We start from the raw sequence: 17,966 nt of genomic DNA on the forward strand, positions 1-17,966 counted from the left end.
CTATAGAACTTAATTGGAAGATGCAAAGGGAGATCAAATATATAAAGATGGGTATTTTCTTTCCCCAGAAGGATTAGCTATTATTGAAAATTCAATACTTCCCAAGTAATAAGTAGCTTAATTCAATCATGATGGTATTTTTGTGGATTTGACAAAAATAATTTTAAAGTTTATTTGGAAGAATAAGCATGGCAATACTTAAAAAAAGTCTCACACAGAAATGTTACAATAGTAAGTTACCCACAAAACGTAAAACATATAAAACTACCACAAATAAAATGGTGTGGAATTGGTGCAAAACATGGCATAAGAGTGAAAACATGGCATAGATATCCTGAAACATAGCCTAAGTCAGACAGTTAAAGCATGTAAGTGAAAAAGGACCATCACAAAACAATTGGGCTGGATTATTCAAAAAGAGGTTTTAGGGAAATTAGCCTTTGAAGAGAATAGTAATCAAATGCAGGCTTCACTTTATATTCTAACATAAAGAATTCAATGTAAAAAAGAAAAAGTGGAAAAAAATATATTCAACTGATCTTTGGATGGGTAAAGAGTTCCTAAGCATATTAGAGATGAAAGAAAACACAAAGGAAAATATAATACGTTTGTCTAGGTAAAAATTTAAAACTTATGCTTGCCAGCTAAAGGCTGTCTTCACCCATCTCTCACTGGCATCAAGGCTGTCCTGTCTGACATCAGAAAGCAAGGCGACTTACCTCATTTCCACTTCCTCATGTTCCTTTCGACATTTTGACCCAGAACTTGGCTGGTCCATCTTGTTCCCTGAGGTCCAGTATCTCAAAATTGTGTCTCTCCTTCAAGTCTGTAGTTATCTTCACTAAAGCAAGAACCTAAAGCATGGCCCTTGAGTTAGTGGTGGACTCCAGGTTTGTTCAGTATCTTTTGGATGTAAATTGCTCCCACACTAACTTGATCGAGGTGTCACTGATTTGACGAGCCCAGCTGCATTGCGTCTTGTTAGATGATGTACTACAATAGCCCTGAGGGAAGCACAAGTGGAACATTTCCATTTTTTTCTCTCGATATTTGGTTTTGAATTAGAATCATGAATCCCACAATTTTAAATATTGCTTTATATTCCTCCCAGAGATTGCTAACAGCCTATAGATCCCTTAATTCGCAATCACCAACAGCTCTTCCTCAAAGCTGGCCACTCCTGCAGCAACTGTGGCCTATTCTAAGCACACACTCATCCTTATCTCTCACCTCTGAGACAATACAATCCATTCAACCTCCTCCACCTGCAGTTTGAAATGCCTCTTAATCACCTGACCCACATTGGCAGCCAAAGCTCCAGGAGGTTTAGTTACAGCTGGGGGACTAGGGGAACGACTTTGAAGTTAAAGCGGGTTTGCCACTTAATTGTTGATAATTTAAATTGAGGTGTAAATAAATACTGCCTCTAAGGTATAAATACACAAATGGCAGTTCTACAAATTTAAACCAGGAAACTGGCTCATGAGTTTTACCCATGAAATGGATCAATGGCTCTTTTCTAGAGCTGGGGAAGGGGTATCAATCTCTGTTTCTCTCTCCACTTGAACATCCTGAATCAATCCCTTGCTGCCTTTGCCACACACCATGGTGTTAACTCTGGTACCTACCTGGGGCAGGAGGCCTCTGCCTTTCTTATGCCAATTGAAGGATTGGCCACCACTCCTCCTTATGTGATACAAAGCCTAGCCCAAAGAAATTTCAAGTAGCTCAACTCAAAAATTTCTCCCCAATATAGACTATATAGAATCACGTGCCATATTCCTAGACCCTTGGAACACCTTCATGGGAACATTTCGAGGCCAGTGGAGTGTGTCGTGTTTGAGGCCCCTCCCTTCTTCCAGTCTCTCCTTCCTCCTGCATGCCTCTGCACCTATTTCTACTGCAATTTACACATGAAAGCAGAAACTGTCATGTTCACCTGTGTATCTGCTGAACAGTCCCTGGCACATATTAGACATTCAGGAAATATCAGTTGAATGAATGAACAAATTATATAGACTCCATTTGCTGAAAGCTTCTCTGCCATCAGTTACAAACATCTGGACTGGAGAGTCTCTAGTTAGCATGTAAAACAGGGGAAGGGTTAGCGTTGATTTGTGAAAGAGATGGCAGTAAAAGGACAGAGAGATGACTACAGAGAGAAACTATTTTGAGACGCAATTTGAATGTCTTGTAGGGGACAAAGGGTGAAGGTAGGAATGGATTGGTTTGATTCAATTAATTCTCCGGATGCTGAGGTCATCTATTTTTACTGCCGTTGTCCCAAGAGTTAAAATTGTTCTACTGCTCAGTAGTAGTTCTACCGCTCAGGAGTCTTTCGGCCTCCACCAGCCTTTGCCCTAATTTGCTCTATTAACGTCTTCATGTAACTTTATCTGATTCTGCATAAATGGGGATATGGTATAATGCACAGAGCCTTTTAGAAAGGCTCCCTTCCTAAGATTACAGTAATTCTAAAATGTTTTAAAATGTGTTTTGTCTTGTGTTTAAAAACATAACAGCATACTGAACGTTCTGTTTTGTTTGAATCCATAGATGTTATCTTTTAATTTCTATTTTCTTATGTATTTCCCTATCTTTTGCCCTTTTTTTTCCTGTGGGCATGCCTGCAGAGTTGGACCAAAATACTTAAGTAGACACTTTCCCCCTTTTATTTATTAAGCTAAAATTTTACTAGCTCTTAGGTACTTTATTTTCTTTGAAACAGATTCCTAAAATTTGAATTTTTAAGCCAATCACAATTTAAAATTTCTATGGTTCCTTGTTAGATAAAGACCCCTTCCAGGAAATCCTTTTGTAAAGTAACAAAAACAGTATTGATTTAGAATTTACAGAATGGCTTTACGTGAAAATTAGTCTTTGCAATAACTATAATATTTTGGTCATATCCACTATAATGTAATTTAACTATTTGTTTTTGTGAATTAATTTTGCCTAATGTTCATTCCTATGATTTATTCATTTTTGATATGTCAGTGACCACCTACATTTACTGAAAAAATCTCAAGGGTGAAGATTACGTCCTGTTCTCAAAGGACTTATCTATTTCTTCTCAAACTCCTAAAAAATACTTCTTCAAAATAAAAACAAAAATGTTTAGTATAATGGAGGTAGATTTTAATTTTTCTTCAGGTAACATTAATACATCAGTACAAAACTATCAGGAATTGATGCTGATGACTTGGAGGTGGGGAAAAATTAGGATAAAATACATACACAAATATCCACAGGTCCTTTTCAATGAAATCTAGTAAACTTTGATATTTTCCAGTAAGACTGTCTGTGTAATTTTCAGACACCATCAGTTTTTCTCTAGTCATTTTTCTTTCTAGAGGATGGTGACTATCTGAAAAGAGTCTTTTAAAAAGATATTGGTTGGTTGTATTGTATACTGCGGTTATTCGTGGTAGTATCTTGATGAATTTTTCAACTAAAAGAATATTTTGAAAAGTGAAAAAAACTTGCAAAAATGATAAAAAACGCAAAACAGGTGTTTAAGAGTTTCAAAGATTCATTAGATATAAATGGCAACTTGAAGATTGACTTTCTCGACATGAAGCTTCAAATAACAAAAAAGTGGCATATCATGGCTATTGACTACGATCTTTAAAACTGAACTATAATTGACCATTTGAAAGGTCCATTCAAGCCTGAGAATAATGATCGGATTTGCCTACTTTAAGGACATGCTGTATTCAAGGTCTGCAGTCTATTACAGGGAATGTGTGATGTTTTGGGAAACCCGGAACTTTCATATTCCTGATTCCTAAGTAGCTTGAAATGGTTGAAGGGAGGGAGATGATATAATTCAATATTCTTACCCTGAGCATGCTTTCTTTTGAGAAGCTACCATTGTACTTCTTTTGTGAAATTCTGTAATTTCTGGAAGCAGCATTTTAGAACATATTCCTAGCCAAATATTTTCAATACTTGAAAACTTAAATTGAGATAGCCAAAACAAAAGGGGTATGTTTGTCAAAAACCTGCTAATTGTTGATTTTCTAGGTGGGAAATAGTACGTAAAACATCTGTCTTCTAGTCTGTTATTTTACCTATGTTATTCTATAAGAAATAAATTTATGCTTTTTGAAAATAGGAAAACCACAATTTGAGAAGACTGGCCTGGGGTCTAGTCTTGGATAAATGTCTTTAAATGACTCCAGGAACAGTGTTAATTTCTCTGAACCTCAGTCACCTCATCAATAAATGGGGGCATATACTATCTCTACCTTATTTCTCAGAGTCACTACAAAGCTTAAATGAGTTCCACTGTAAACGATGTACATTGGGAGGATGTCAGTGTCATTAGAAGTGAGGGAGATGGGGGCAGAGAACCTAGAATATAACGGTATGGAGTTCAAGCAGCCAGACTAAGAGAAGGTCTCCCAAAGACGTAAACTTTTAGTGCTAATCCCAGATTGGCAGCCTGTTGGAGAGAGAGAAGTACAGATTGTAAGGAGACCTAGGATAGACATCCAGCTCTACCCTGTAGGTAAATGTGGACCCTGGACAAATTAAACTCTTGAACTTTCATCTCTTCACAACAAAAATGTGGATAATTTCTATTAGGATATTTTTGTTTGCTTTTTCTAAATATTTTATAATGGACAGAATTTGATTTTACACTGAAGAAAAAAATTTATTTTTTGTAAAAAATATAATAGAAAGGGCAACTCTTACAGAATTGTTATAAGAATTATCTAAGATACTATAATAAAGCACCATAGACATGTGACTTTTTATTCTTTAGAATGGTGAAGAAGCCTAGCAATAATCTTAGCCAAACTTCCTCATTGGGGGATGAGCAATCTGAGGTCTAAAATATGAAGTTATTTAGTCAAGAGTTTGTAATGGTACAACCTCCTGATTCTCCTCTTCATATTGCTTTCAATATACCACACTATGAGGAGCACTGTAGACGTATAACTTGGAGAATGAGCTCTAGAACAGGAACTTTTGTGAGCAACAAGGAAGGGAGCACAGTGAGTGGGCTCAAAAGGGCTGAGCCCCGGAGTTTGCTCTTCTTGACTCAACGAGGACGCATTTACTGAGCAGCCAACAGCAACTGGAGAGAAGAAAACAAAACAAAACTCTGATGATTTGGAACAGAAAGAAGGTTGGAAGTTAAAAAAAGAAGGAAAAAAAAAAAGAAAAGAAGGAGAAGGAACTGGGAAAACAAAAATTAGATGCCCCTTGCTGGTTTGTCTTTTTGTTATCTAACATAGGCAGACGTCTGTAGAGTGTAGTAGAAAGGACAGAATCTTGTAAGTGAGAGCTGGATTCGAATCCTGACTCCACCAAATACAAAATATCACTTGAGAAACTTAAAACCGTTGCAAAGAAGTGCCATATTCTCTATTAATAAACTATTTTTGCTTTCACCAGATATGTATATAATACCTATTATGTGCCAGGGATTGTACTCATTATTCCATTTATTCCCGCCCTCATCCCAGATTCTCTAAAGCCACTCTACATATCACTGATGTACAGAAGAGGACCCTCAGACTTAGACAGTTAAGAAATTTACCCAGCGTCACAAAACCAGTAAGCAGTGGAGTTTGGATTGAAACCCCAGTCAGCCGTACTCCAAAGCGCGTGATTTTCACCATGTCATGTTGCTTATCTTGCTTCAGAGCAACAAAAATATTACTTAAATGGTGTTCAGCTATCATTCCCACAAATATCCACCTCTATTTCTCAGGAAAATATCAATGAAGTTCAGAAAAGCTGTCTTGATTCTGTATTTCAAGTGTCTAGCACTTAGGTACTCAATAAATATTTATTGACTGATGGATTATTATTGCTCCTTTCTTTCCTTTCTTCCCTCCTTCTTTTCTTCCTTTCTTTATTTTTGTGCATTGCCTGATAATATTTCTATTGTATAATATTTCTTTCTTTTTTTAACTGTATGTATATCCTTTTAAGTGTGACGTATAAATATTTTCAACATGAGTTCATTTGTTCACAGTAAGCAGTTGTAATAACTTATAATTAGGCCTATTTCTATTTTATCATCCTTTGCTTTCTATTTTTATGCTTATTTGTAATTGCCTTTTTCAAATAGTTTGTTCTATATTGGTTTGGCTGCTTCTATTTTCTCTTGATTTAAAAAATATACATCCTTTAAATATTTTTTACTCAATTACTCTGTTTTTCAAAAACATTTTTAGAATTACATTCTTTAATTATTAAGAACAAGAATTGGGCAGGTTTTTACTACCCTGCTTCCCACCACCACCGCTTATAAGCCTTCTTTTTAGACTTTCCAGTGGGATGTAAAATAGTAGAGAACTTGGTTACTAAAATTAATATAGATAAAAAGATCACATTTGCTTGTGATCACAGCTAAAAAAAAAAAAGGAAACAATAGGTTGTAAAAAGAGTAAAATTGGATTTTCTACTCTTAATAGAGCGGCCAGAGTAATCCTTTCAAACCTATGTCAGATCTTTCATTTTTCTCCTCAGAACCCTCCAGCAGACTTAATTCACTCAAAGTGAAGCCAAAAGTCCTCATAGGGGCCTACAAAGCCCCACACAATCTGTTTCACACTACCTATCTGCCTCATCTTCTATTAGTTTCCCCATCACTCAATCCACTCTAGCCACACTGGCCTCCTTCCTAGTCCTTGAACACACTAGCTATGCCCTCACCTTTGGGCTTTTCTGTGAGCTCTTTCTTCCATCTGAACCATTCTGCCAGATGTGCACATTTCTAACTCGTTCGCCTCCTTCAAATCTTGGTGAAATGTCACTTTATGACAATCTTATTTAAAATTATAACCCCAGAACCTCCAATCACTCTTACCTTGCTCATTTTTTTCATGGTAGTAACATACATATTTCTAGTATACTACATAATTTGTCATATTTGTTTTTTTATTCCTCCCCTCCCTCTCCAACTAGAATATAAGCTCTATGGAAGCGGGGTTTTGTTTGGTTTTCTGCTGTTTCCTAAGATACTGATTTACCAAATGAAATTAAGACTATCTGCTAGAAGTAAAAAAGGACTGCAAGATGTTAGTATTGATTTCATGTGGGGGCAAATGTTAAAGAGTCTGTTCAATAGCTTCAGAATGGAGGTAGTGAATGTAGGGGATGCTGTGCTCTCACATAAACTTCATCATGATGAATTATCACTTCTTTTTTTATTTTTTTATTTTTTGTGAGGAAGATCAGCCCTGAGCTAACATCCGTGCTAATCCTCCTCTTTTTGCTGAGGAAGACCGGCTCTGAGCTTACATCTATTGCCAATCTACCTTCTTTTTTTTTTTTTACCCCCCAAAGCCCCAGTAGATAGCTGTATGTCATAGTTACACATCCTTCTAGTTGCCTTATGTGGGACATGGCCTCAGCATGGCCGGAGAAGCAGTGCCTCGGTGTGAGCCCAGGATCCGAACCTGGGCCGCCAGTAGCGGAGCATGCGCACTTAGCCGCTAAGCCACAGGACCGGCCCGGATTATCACTTCTTGTAAAGTTAGTACACAGTTTGATGTTTGAACAGGTTACTAAAAGTTTAAAATAGAACTAGAGCACTGGAAGTATTGGCTTTACCACACACTAGGTCACCTTCAGTTAGGATGAGGGAAGAATTGAAGTTCACAAAAGAGTCAAAAACCTATTACAGAGGGGCCGGCCCCATGGCATAGTGGTCAAGTTCGGTGTGCTCTACTTCGGTGGCCCAGGTTTGCGGACTTGGATCCCTGGCGTGGACCTACACTGCTCATCAGCCATGCTGAGGCGGCAACCTACATACAAAATAGAGGAAGATTGGCACAGATGTTAGCTCAGGGTTAATCTTCCTCACCCCCCCAAAAAAACCCCACAAGGGCCCGCCCCGTGGTGTAGCAGTTAAGTGCGCATGCTCCGCTGCTGGTGGCCCGGGTTCAGATCCCGGGCACGCACCGGTGCACGGCTTAGGCCGTGCTATGGCTGGGTCCCATATAAAGTGGAGGAAGATGGGCACAGATATTAGCCCAGGGCCAGTCTTCCTCAGCAAAAAGAGGAGGATTGGCATGGATGTTAGCTCAGGACTGATCTTCCTCACATACACACAAAAAAACCCCACAAAAAACCTACTACTGACATGGATCAAGAAATTATTTTTGGTTAAGACCTAGACATGAAAAGTATCCTAGTTGGGAGAAAAGGTACACTATATTGCATTTAAAAATGGAAATTGTCATTTTTTAAATTGCAAATGTATAACAATACATATTACAGTGTTATTCGGTACAAGCAAGGACATTTTGAAAATTCAGAATAAAAGGGAAGATGATGTAGACGAAAGTAAAATATCATTAATATTTATTAAATACTTACTATATGCAAAGAATTATGCTAAGAATCTTACCATATAACACCTCAAAAATCTTTAAAATAACCCTGTGTGGTTGGTGCTATTCTCACATACTCATTATCCAGATGACAAATTGGGAAATAACTTTCCCAAAATTATGCAACTACTCAATGTAGCTGTGAATAGGGGTCACAAGTTTAGCTCTGCCCCTTGCCCAATTCTAGGTATGTACTTCTGCAATGATATTGCATCTGATCAAATAGATGAAGGTAAATCTACTGGAGTTCTATGTTAAAATGACAGCAGGCAAAACTTTCAGGAAAAAGAAATAAGATGTGTCTTATGCAACATTTGAGATGGGAGAAAGGAAGGAAAGGAAAAAGTGAAGCACTTAGAGCTAAATCCAATCCAGACAGAATTCATCAGGGAGAATATCATTCTTACACAAGAAAAGAATGCAGAAAAAAAATAACTTTAGAAGAGTCAGTTTTTCCTGAAGTTTGCAGAGGAAAAGAAAATAAATATAGTAGAGAAGGAGTTCAGAGAATTTATAAGTGAACAGAGTATCTATTCCCAAAAGAAACTGTGCTCTGCTACCATAGGGACCAGACAGAAGGAATCTGGATGACAGAAGCCACCGGAGGAAAGAGAAAAGGAAGTTAGAACACTCAATGAAAATATAGAAATACATTGTGAAAGAGACAGCATAAAATAGGAATTCATATTATAAACAGTGCAAATATGCAAACATATCTTTGAGTGAAGATAAACAGACTAAATTTATTTTCAAGCAATATAAAAAACAATGTTGATAAATGCACTTATTTAAACTTTCACACCAGTCAACAAAGGAAAAGTTCCCTACATAAGGGTGTTTTTTATGTTTACTACACCCAAAACCGGGCCTTTGAAAAGTCAAAATTCTCAGAATGTGTGGCAATGCATTGTGAATTGGAGAGAATAAACATCAGTGATCTTGATTTAAAGAAATTAAACGGTTAAATAGAGGCTCCAAAGTATTCTTATTTACACTGCAGCCTAAAATCCTGAAAAAAAAAGAAAAATAAAAAAGAAAATGAGCCAGCCAATCAGATGATTTATTTACAAGAACTAATAAAAGTTGTGAAATAAAATGTGATCAAACTGTTCAAAAGAAAGAAAATTTGGTATCAACATAGTAAAGGTGAGGAAATTCTTAAAAGATTAAAAACTACATGAGAAATGATGAAAGCTCTACTTCTTTTAAGATGTCATAAAATATTGAGACAATTATATAAAGGAAGAAATAATGCCAATGACAATGAAAAATAAAATTAATGTTTTTAGTATCAGATGCTTTCTAATGTAGAGAATTTATGGAATGAAGAAAAAGATTTTCAGCTGGAGTTAGACGATAATCAATGAGCAAGGGAGTTAATTCTGACTAGACAAAGTAGAGATGATGAAGGAAAAGACATAAACAAGAAGAACGAGAGAAGGGTGGTTGGTGGTGGTTTTAATAAATTAAAAAAGAAAGGTAGTACCAAAAGAGAAAGTATGTTTAATAGAAAAGTATTCATGGAACTATTTAAAAGGAAAAATAAAGAGAAAATAGTATAGGTCAAAGGTGAAATATCAAAGAAAAGACCAAAAAACCCCACATCTCCTAACAGGAAGCATCAGTATTGAAATGTGAATGGCCTGCTTGTTCCTAGACTTAAGGGTCCAGCTCTGAATTTTATACAGGAATTTTGAGGAAAAGGGCACAATCCTTTGGTGCTTTTTCCAGTTTATGGGAGAATAAGTAAATGACTAATAACATAGGAAGAGATTTTAAATAAAGACAGCTTTTAAAGGAGAAAGAGAGGTAAAAAGGCTTATGATTGGGGCCTGCCCTGTGGCTTAGCGGTTAAGTGCGTGCGCGCTCCGCTGCTGGCGGCCCGGTTCGGATCCTGGGCGCGCACCGACGCACCGCTTCTCCGGCCATGCTGAGGCCACGTCCCACGTACAGCAACTAGAAGGATGTGCATCTATGACATACAACTATCTACTGGGGCTTTGGGGGGGAAAAATTAAAAAAAAAAAGGCTTATGATTGGATGTGTTAGATTTTTCTTTAAACCCTCTGATTTACTGGAAAAGGTGCTGAAACATCCATTATCTTCATTCATCATACCGAACTATAATTTATTTTCTCACATATACGCATCTATGTATACAGACTTTAGCTCCTAGAGGACAGGATTCATGTCTTATTCACCTCTGAATACTGAATGCTAGGAGCACAGCAAGTGTCCCGTGAATGTTCATTGAACTGAACAGGATGTGTGAACATACCATATATTGGTGCAATTAGCATCGTCGTGCTAATTCATGAATGAAAGAAGAAATTAAAAGTAAACTATAGACTGAGTTGAGTTTGCTCCTAACTATACATGTGATCATAGAATAACACAAAAGAAAATATATATCAAATTTGAAAGTATAAAGTGAAGTATAAAGTTGAAAAGGGATTTGGTGCACAGTAATCAACTTGTATGCAGATGACATCACTTTTGATAGCACTTCCTTGCTTCACCAAGACCACAATGCTTACACCAGTGATATTGCTAAAGATCAGATGGGACTAGAATAAAGAGGTATTTAAAATATACAAATTGTTCCTCATCTGTTTTGTAGTTTAGTTAACAGTGGGAGCACTGGTGGACTTTGGGTGGGCCGGAATGCCAGCAGGGAGATCAATTGAAAGATTCATGTGAGACGCTACGTGGAATGAGAAATGTGTACCTCCAAAACTCATGTGTCAAAGTCCTAGAGGTCTAGTACCTCAGAATGTGATGGTATTTGGAGATAGGGCCTTTAAAGAGGTAATTAAGGTTAAATGAGGTCTATGGGGGCTCTAATTCAATATGGCTGGTCACCTAAGAAGAAGAGTTCGTTGGTTTACAGGAGCTCACAACTTTAACTAAAATAGGTAGATAGATAGATAGACAGATAGATAGATGAATAGATAGATAGACAGATAGACAAAAGAAGGAAAGAAAGAAGAAAGGTAAGAAAGGAAAGGAAAAAAAGAAAGACAGACAAAGAGAGATATACAGATAGAAAGATAAAAAGAGGTCAGGCATGGACCAAGGCACAGAGTGTTTCGTGAACCAAAGAAATAATCAAACTATACATCACAGTTCCAATAAGATAAAAGAGGAGGAAAAAATAACCATAGATAAAGCATTTGGCTTTATCATGAGAAAGGCTACCTCATCTGTGACTTGACAAAATTCTTGTCGACAAAAGTCGACAAGAATAGGTATAGATGTGAACACATTTTCACGTGCAAGGTGAGAGAAGGGAGGTTGAATCATTCACAGTTGATGTTCCCAATTTGCTTGAATAAGTAGGAAGCTAGACAACCTTAGAGTGAGAGAAGTGATGGTTGCTTGAAATGGATGGTGAAGATTTGGAACAGCTGGTGATGAAAAAAACAGAATCAAGAATAGTTATATTTTCAAATTACTTTTCTTTGATAGTATATACAGTAATGAGTTATAAATTTCCTGAGTCTATATCAATAATAGATAAGGAAGAGCTCTTGCTTACAGCAGAATGCTAAGAGCTGATGGGTAATTGTGGAGAGAATGCTGGAGTTGGAAAATCATCAGTTTGCAACTATCATGGTAGAGACTGGATCAGGTCAGGACCACCAATGGAAATTAAATCTAGGAGGAAATTGTGATGGTGAGCAGGATATTTGAATGACCAAAAAGTGTTTCTCCACAGACCATTTATTAATTGTAAGGGAGAAAACCAAACTGTAATTATACGGTGGGGAAATCAGGCCATGCCTGGACCAATGAATGGCACCAATGAGGGGCAGATGAACATCATGCACCTCCAGATGTGATACCTTGAGAAGGACACAACATCATTATGCAGTATTCTGGCTGAGAATGCATAATCTCAATCTATTTATAAGGATATGTCATAAAAATAAATTGCTGAATGTTTTATAAATAAAAAGGTGGGGTTGGGAGTGTATTGTTTTAAAAATGTCAATGTTACAAAAAGAAAGAAAGGCTGTAGAAATATTTCTGAATAAAGGAGGCTAGGGAATCATGACTGCTAAAAAACAATATGTGACTCGAGACTGGATCCTGTGTTGGAGGGAACAATTATGCTCTAACAGACTTTATTAGGTGAACTGACAAAATTGGAATCTGAAAAGAAGATTAGGTCAAAATATCATATTGATATAAATTTATGAATTAGAGATTGCACTGAGGTTATGTAAGTAAATATCCCTAATCACTGAAGTATTTAGGGGTAAAGGACCTAATGTATATAATTTACTCTCAAATTGTTCAGGAAAATAATTATGCATGTGTATATATGATAGATACATGATAGATTATATGAACAGACAGGAAAAGAGAGAGAGAAGTGCAAATGAGAAATGATAAAGCAAACATAGATAAACAATAAGTGAATCTGTGGAGAGGGTATATGGGTGTTCCTTCTATTCTTTTTATTTTTGCAAACTTTTCAAGTTTGGAATTATTTCCCCCCAAAATTTTACTTTAAAAATTTGAGGGTAACCACAGTAAGAATAGAAGCTGAGGGGCCGACCCGGTGGCGCAAGCGGTTAAGTATGTGGGCTCTGCTGTGGCAGCCGGGGGTTCACCGGTTTGGATCCCGGGCGCGCACCGAAGCACAACTTGTTAAGCCATGCTGTGGTGGCGTCCCATATAAAGTGGAGGAAGATGGAGCACAGGGCTGATCTCCTCACAAAAACAAAACAAAACAAAACAAAAAACAAAACAAAACAAAACAAAAACAAAAACAAAAGAATAGAAGCCAAATTATAATTTCCACTAAAGGTCTCCAGATGTGGTAAGGCTTGAACTGGGTCACCAAGGAGATAAAGCAGAAAAGACCTGACAAATTGTGACAATAACCTGTGTTATTAGATGTACATGAGACAGAATATGGTATACCTTTTGCCCTGAACTCTGCTTTCATTTGGTGCCCTTAATATCACAAGAATACAAGATGAAGGATGCTGGCAAACAAGTTTAAGCAAAGGCATAACATGAAAGTAAGAAAGCTATACACTGACATAACTCCATTAACAAATTAATAAAGTGGCTTCTAATTTTCTATATCTCTAGAGGCTGTGTTGGTATACCTTGCTGAACATGAAAGATAAAATCAACCTTACAATTTGCATAAAAAGAGAAAAAATTCGCATCCGATTAATGCCTCTAAATATATTGCAAGTGACGTGAAACGGGTTAGAGAATTCTTTTTCAGTTGCTGAAATGTAAACCAGTTTTTTACAATGATTTATATAAATGTTTCATTCACCACATATTCATATTAAGACATGTCTACCTCAATTGCTTAATTATTAGAGGATTTTTCCTCAGTTTTATTCCATAAAATAGAGGGAAAATACCAATAACACAAGAGAAGCATATCAAAACAAAATGTACACTCTTGGATAACTCAAGGATGTTTTTAAATATGCTACTGCTATGTATTGAATCCGCTATGAACGCAGATTTTTGAATACTGTCTTATTTTCATGTGTCTAGCAAAATATCCATTCTACAATCCTATTTAAAATGAAAAGCCGGGCCGGCCCTGTGGTTTAGCAGTTAAGTGCACGTGCCCCGCTACTGGCGGCCCGGGTTTGGATCCCGGGTGCGCACTGACGCACTGCTTCTCCGGCCATGCTGAGGCCGCGCCCCACATACAGCAACTAGAGGGATGTGCAACTATGACATACAACTATCTACTAGGGCTTTGGGGGAAAAGAAAAAGGACGAAGATTGGCAATAGATGTTAGCTCAGAGCCGGTCTTCCTCAGCAAAAAGAGGAGGATTAGCATGGATGTTAGCTCAGGGCTGATCTTCCTCACACACACAAACAAGACTGAAAAAAAAAAAAGGAAAAGCCTAACGAGGAGATTGATCCAATAGGTAACAACCCACTTTACAGAATCAATGATGTTAATTTTTTAAATTAACTTCCCTCCCCCCAAAAATGAATTAAAAAATTAGATGATTCATAGTATTCTTCTAATTAGATGATTTATAGTGTTCTTTTAATTTTTTTACAAACAAATTGTTGAGATATTTGTTTTTTTCCAAAATCCTTTTGCTGCTTTCAGCTGAGCACTTACCTTAATGCTATACACATTAAATATTGAATGTATTTTATCTGTAGTGTTATGGCAGGAATCCATTTGGGGACGATCCTTGTCTCACCAGTCAGGCATACAGATAGATTTTTACTATTTTCAGGTGTCTGCTCTATCTGGTTCCTCCTCTCAGCAGCATTTTGCTGCCTCTCCATACTGGTAACTTTCCACCCTACAGCTGATTCCTCTAGTTAATCTCTAAAGTATTAGGATTTCTGAAGCCATTAAAGCCCCCATATTGCAGCCTTTCTAATACCATTTTTCATTCATTAAATATTCTGAGTTGTAAATTTTGATACACATAGTTGTAAACTATGATACAAATACACAACTGAGAGTTGTCAATTACAGAATTTCAACACCTAGAAGGCACAGATAGATATATAATTGTAACCTATGTTGTAACTAGTTTCCTCCCTACTGGACATACAATGCATTATAGCTGAGGTCTCTTGATTGAAGCAGAAATATAGTCCCAAAATGGAACTTGGAAAAAGATACTATCACTCCAAATCATTTTGTCCCCATAGTAATAATCCCAGGAGACCGCAGGAAACATATGTATGTTAACCAACAGCCAGAAGAGATAGGGAGGAGAGAAAAAAAGGAGTTCCCATTTTGAACTTTGCCTTCTGCATGGTTTCAGAGATAACTCACACTATATCTCTCTATAAACTGTCTGGTTTATTTAGCCAAGTTTACAGAACTTTAAAAAGAAGAGGCTACATAATGCAGGGGCTAATGCAGCACGTCTCAGTATGGCTTAGCCCTAATGGGACAAATTTCAGGGAACATTCTCAGTACAAATAAGGCCCTGCCAGAGCTGAGGAAATCACCAACCTCTTGTTACACCACAGACATTTTATGCCTGGGGGTTATATTCCATCCCAATATATGCATTTCCTTTTAAGGGAATTTTAATGTATATAAGGCTCTAATGGTTCCTGATACAATTTAACCATCAGCAAAGTCACATCCTCATCTGGGAGGAGAAATCAGTATCAGCTCTCAAGTGTCTCTGGCTCAGTTCCAGGGACCCAGGAATCCATTTCCCTACAGTGCACTCCCTGAATCTTGAGGGGATTTGATCCTGAGTTTGGTCTAAAGCCTATGATCACCAAACTTTTCCCTCCAGTAAGGCTTCTGCTGGAGCTTATACAAAAAGACTGGGGCCCAAACATTCTAATGCAACTACTTAATTCCTCATTACACTGCTTAAATGTTTATGCATTTAAACTGCTGAGGAGACATAGCTCTCTTTGAACTCTCTCCATATAATATGTCAGTTCTCTCTAAAAAATTCCAAGCCTAGTTTATTTATGAAACAGCGAAAAACAGATTTTTAAAAAACTCTCAATAATTCTCCTCTTGAAGTTCTTTATGTGGTTTAAATAGATGGTTAGCATCAGTTAATTTGAAACCCTACTAAAAATGTTCAGATTAAAATCCATCCCTCTCAAAGTAGCATTTAAGATTAATTTTTTAACAATATAAATTATTTTAGCACTACCCTTCTCAAGTAGTTAAAACCATTATTATTATATTTCTTAATAAGCTTTTGTTTTTCCTTTGTGTCGAGAACAGTACTGACAGCCCTGTCTATACAGGTTGAAAAGCAAATGATGAAATTTTAAGATGATTCTCTATGACAGTGGTTCTTAAAATTCTTCGTGAGCTGGAATATTTTAAGAAGCAAATGGCATTTATAGAGCTTCAATTTTCTTAATATCCGCCTATCTAAAATAATTTATAAAGAAATTTAAGGATTTCAAGGATCCTCTGAGGGCTAGTATACCTCGGGTCTACATGGAGTCCCAGCTAAGGGTCCTGCCCTAGAACAGTTTTTGATAACATGAGGACCAGAGTTATGGACATGTCTTTCAACCTATCCATCTAATTCAGTAGTAATGCAACTGAACAATTTACCTGCTCTCCCTATGCCTCAGTTTCCTCATCCATAAAAGAAAGATAATATAAGTACCTTCTCCATAGAAACAGTGTGAGAATTACTCTTTCAACAAATATTTGTTACATGACTAATACATTATGGTCATTGTTTTAAGTGTAGGGTGATGCAAGAGTGAACAAGACAGAGTCTTCATTGAACTAATAGTCTAGTAGGAAAGATAAGCAGTAAACACATAATAACAACAATACAGAGTTAATTCCATTTCGGTGGGTACTATGAAAGGGACATACAAAAAAGTATAGCAGGAAAGTATAGCAGGGATCTGAAGGATAAGCCCAGTGCCTCTTTTATTACCTAGGTAAAGGAATCTGGGAGAAGGATATTATGGATAGACGAAAGACCAGGGGCAAAAACTCTGAGGATTACACCTTCAAGAAACTGAAAAATGTCTAGATAGTTGTGATCTAGAAAGCAAATATGAGACAGAGGCTGTAGAGGAATGAGGGGTCAGATCATATAGGCTACTGTCCAACTTCAGGGCTTAGAACTTTATCCTAAGAGCAATGTAGAGTCATTAAAAGATGTTAGGGATAGCAGTGACAGGATAAGATTGCAAATAATCTTCCAAAACAGAAAGCACTTGGCCCAGATGGGTTTACTGGCAAATGCTACCAAATATTTAAAGAAGTTATACCAATTCTCTACAATCTCTTATAGAAGACAGAAGCAAAGGACATACTTTCTAACTCATTCTACAAGGCCAGCATTGCCCCAATACCAAAACCAGACAAAGACATCACAAGAAAACTACAGACTAACATCTCTCATGAACATAGATGAAAAATTCTCCATAAAATTTTAGCAAATCAAATTCATCAATGTATAAAAAGAATTATACACTACAACCAAGTGATATTTATCTCAGGTATGCAAGGCTGGTTAAACATTTGAAAATCAATTAGTGTAATCCATCACATCAATAGGCCAAAGAAGAAAAATCACATGATCATATCAATAGATACAGAAAAAACATTTGACAAAATCCAATAGTCATTCATGATAAAATGAATCTCAAAATAAAATCTCAGCAAACTAGGAATAGAAGGTATCTTTCTCAACTTGATAAAGAATATCTACAAAAAGCGTACAGCTAACATCATACTTAATGGGAAGAAACTACAAGCTTTCCTGCTAATATCAGGAACAAGGCAAGGATGTTCTCTCTCACTACTCTTTTTCAGCATTGTATTATAAGTCCTAGCTAATGCCAAAAGACAAGGAAAGGAAACAAAAGGTATATAGATTGGGACATAAGAAATAAAACTGTCTTTGTTTGCAGATGCCATGATAATCTATGCAGAAAATCTGAAAGAATCAACCAAAAAACTCTTGGAACTAATAAGTGATTACAGCAATGTCACAGGACATGAGGTTAATATATAGAAGTCAATTGCTTTCCTATATACCAGCTGTAAACAAGTGGCATTTGACACTGAAAACAAAATATTTATATTAGTAATCAAAAAATAAAATACTTAGGTATAGATCTAGAAAAATATG

The 17,966-nt window shown here is 36.7% G+C and overlaps 1 long non-coding RNA gene across 1 annotated transcript in view; it reads right to left on the minus strand.

Moving 5' to 3' along the window:
* Positions 1–17,966, minus strand: part of LOC147915267 (uncharacterized) — a 207,260-nt gene that overhangs the window by 25,636 nt on the left and 163,658 nt on the right. Inside the window, exon 4 of the long non-coding RNA XR_015554272.1 lies at positions 720–1,004. This is a non-coding gene — a long non-coding RNA (uncharacterized LOC147915267). The remainder of the gene's footprint in view (positions 1–719; positions 1,005–17,966) is intronic.

Source organism: Ceratotherium simum, chromosome 14 (assembly GCF_057802395.1).
Source record: "Ceratotherium simum simum isolate JZ-2026a chromosome 14, ASM5780239v1, whole genome shotgun sequence".
NCBI lineage: Eukaryota > Metazoa > Chordata > Mammalia > Perissodactyla > Rhinocerotidae > Ceratotherium > Ceratotherium simum.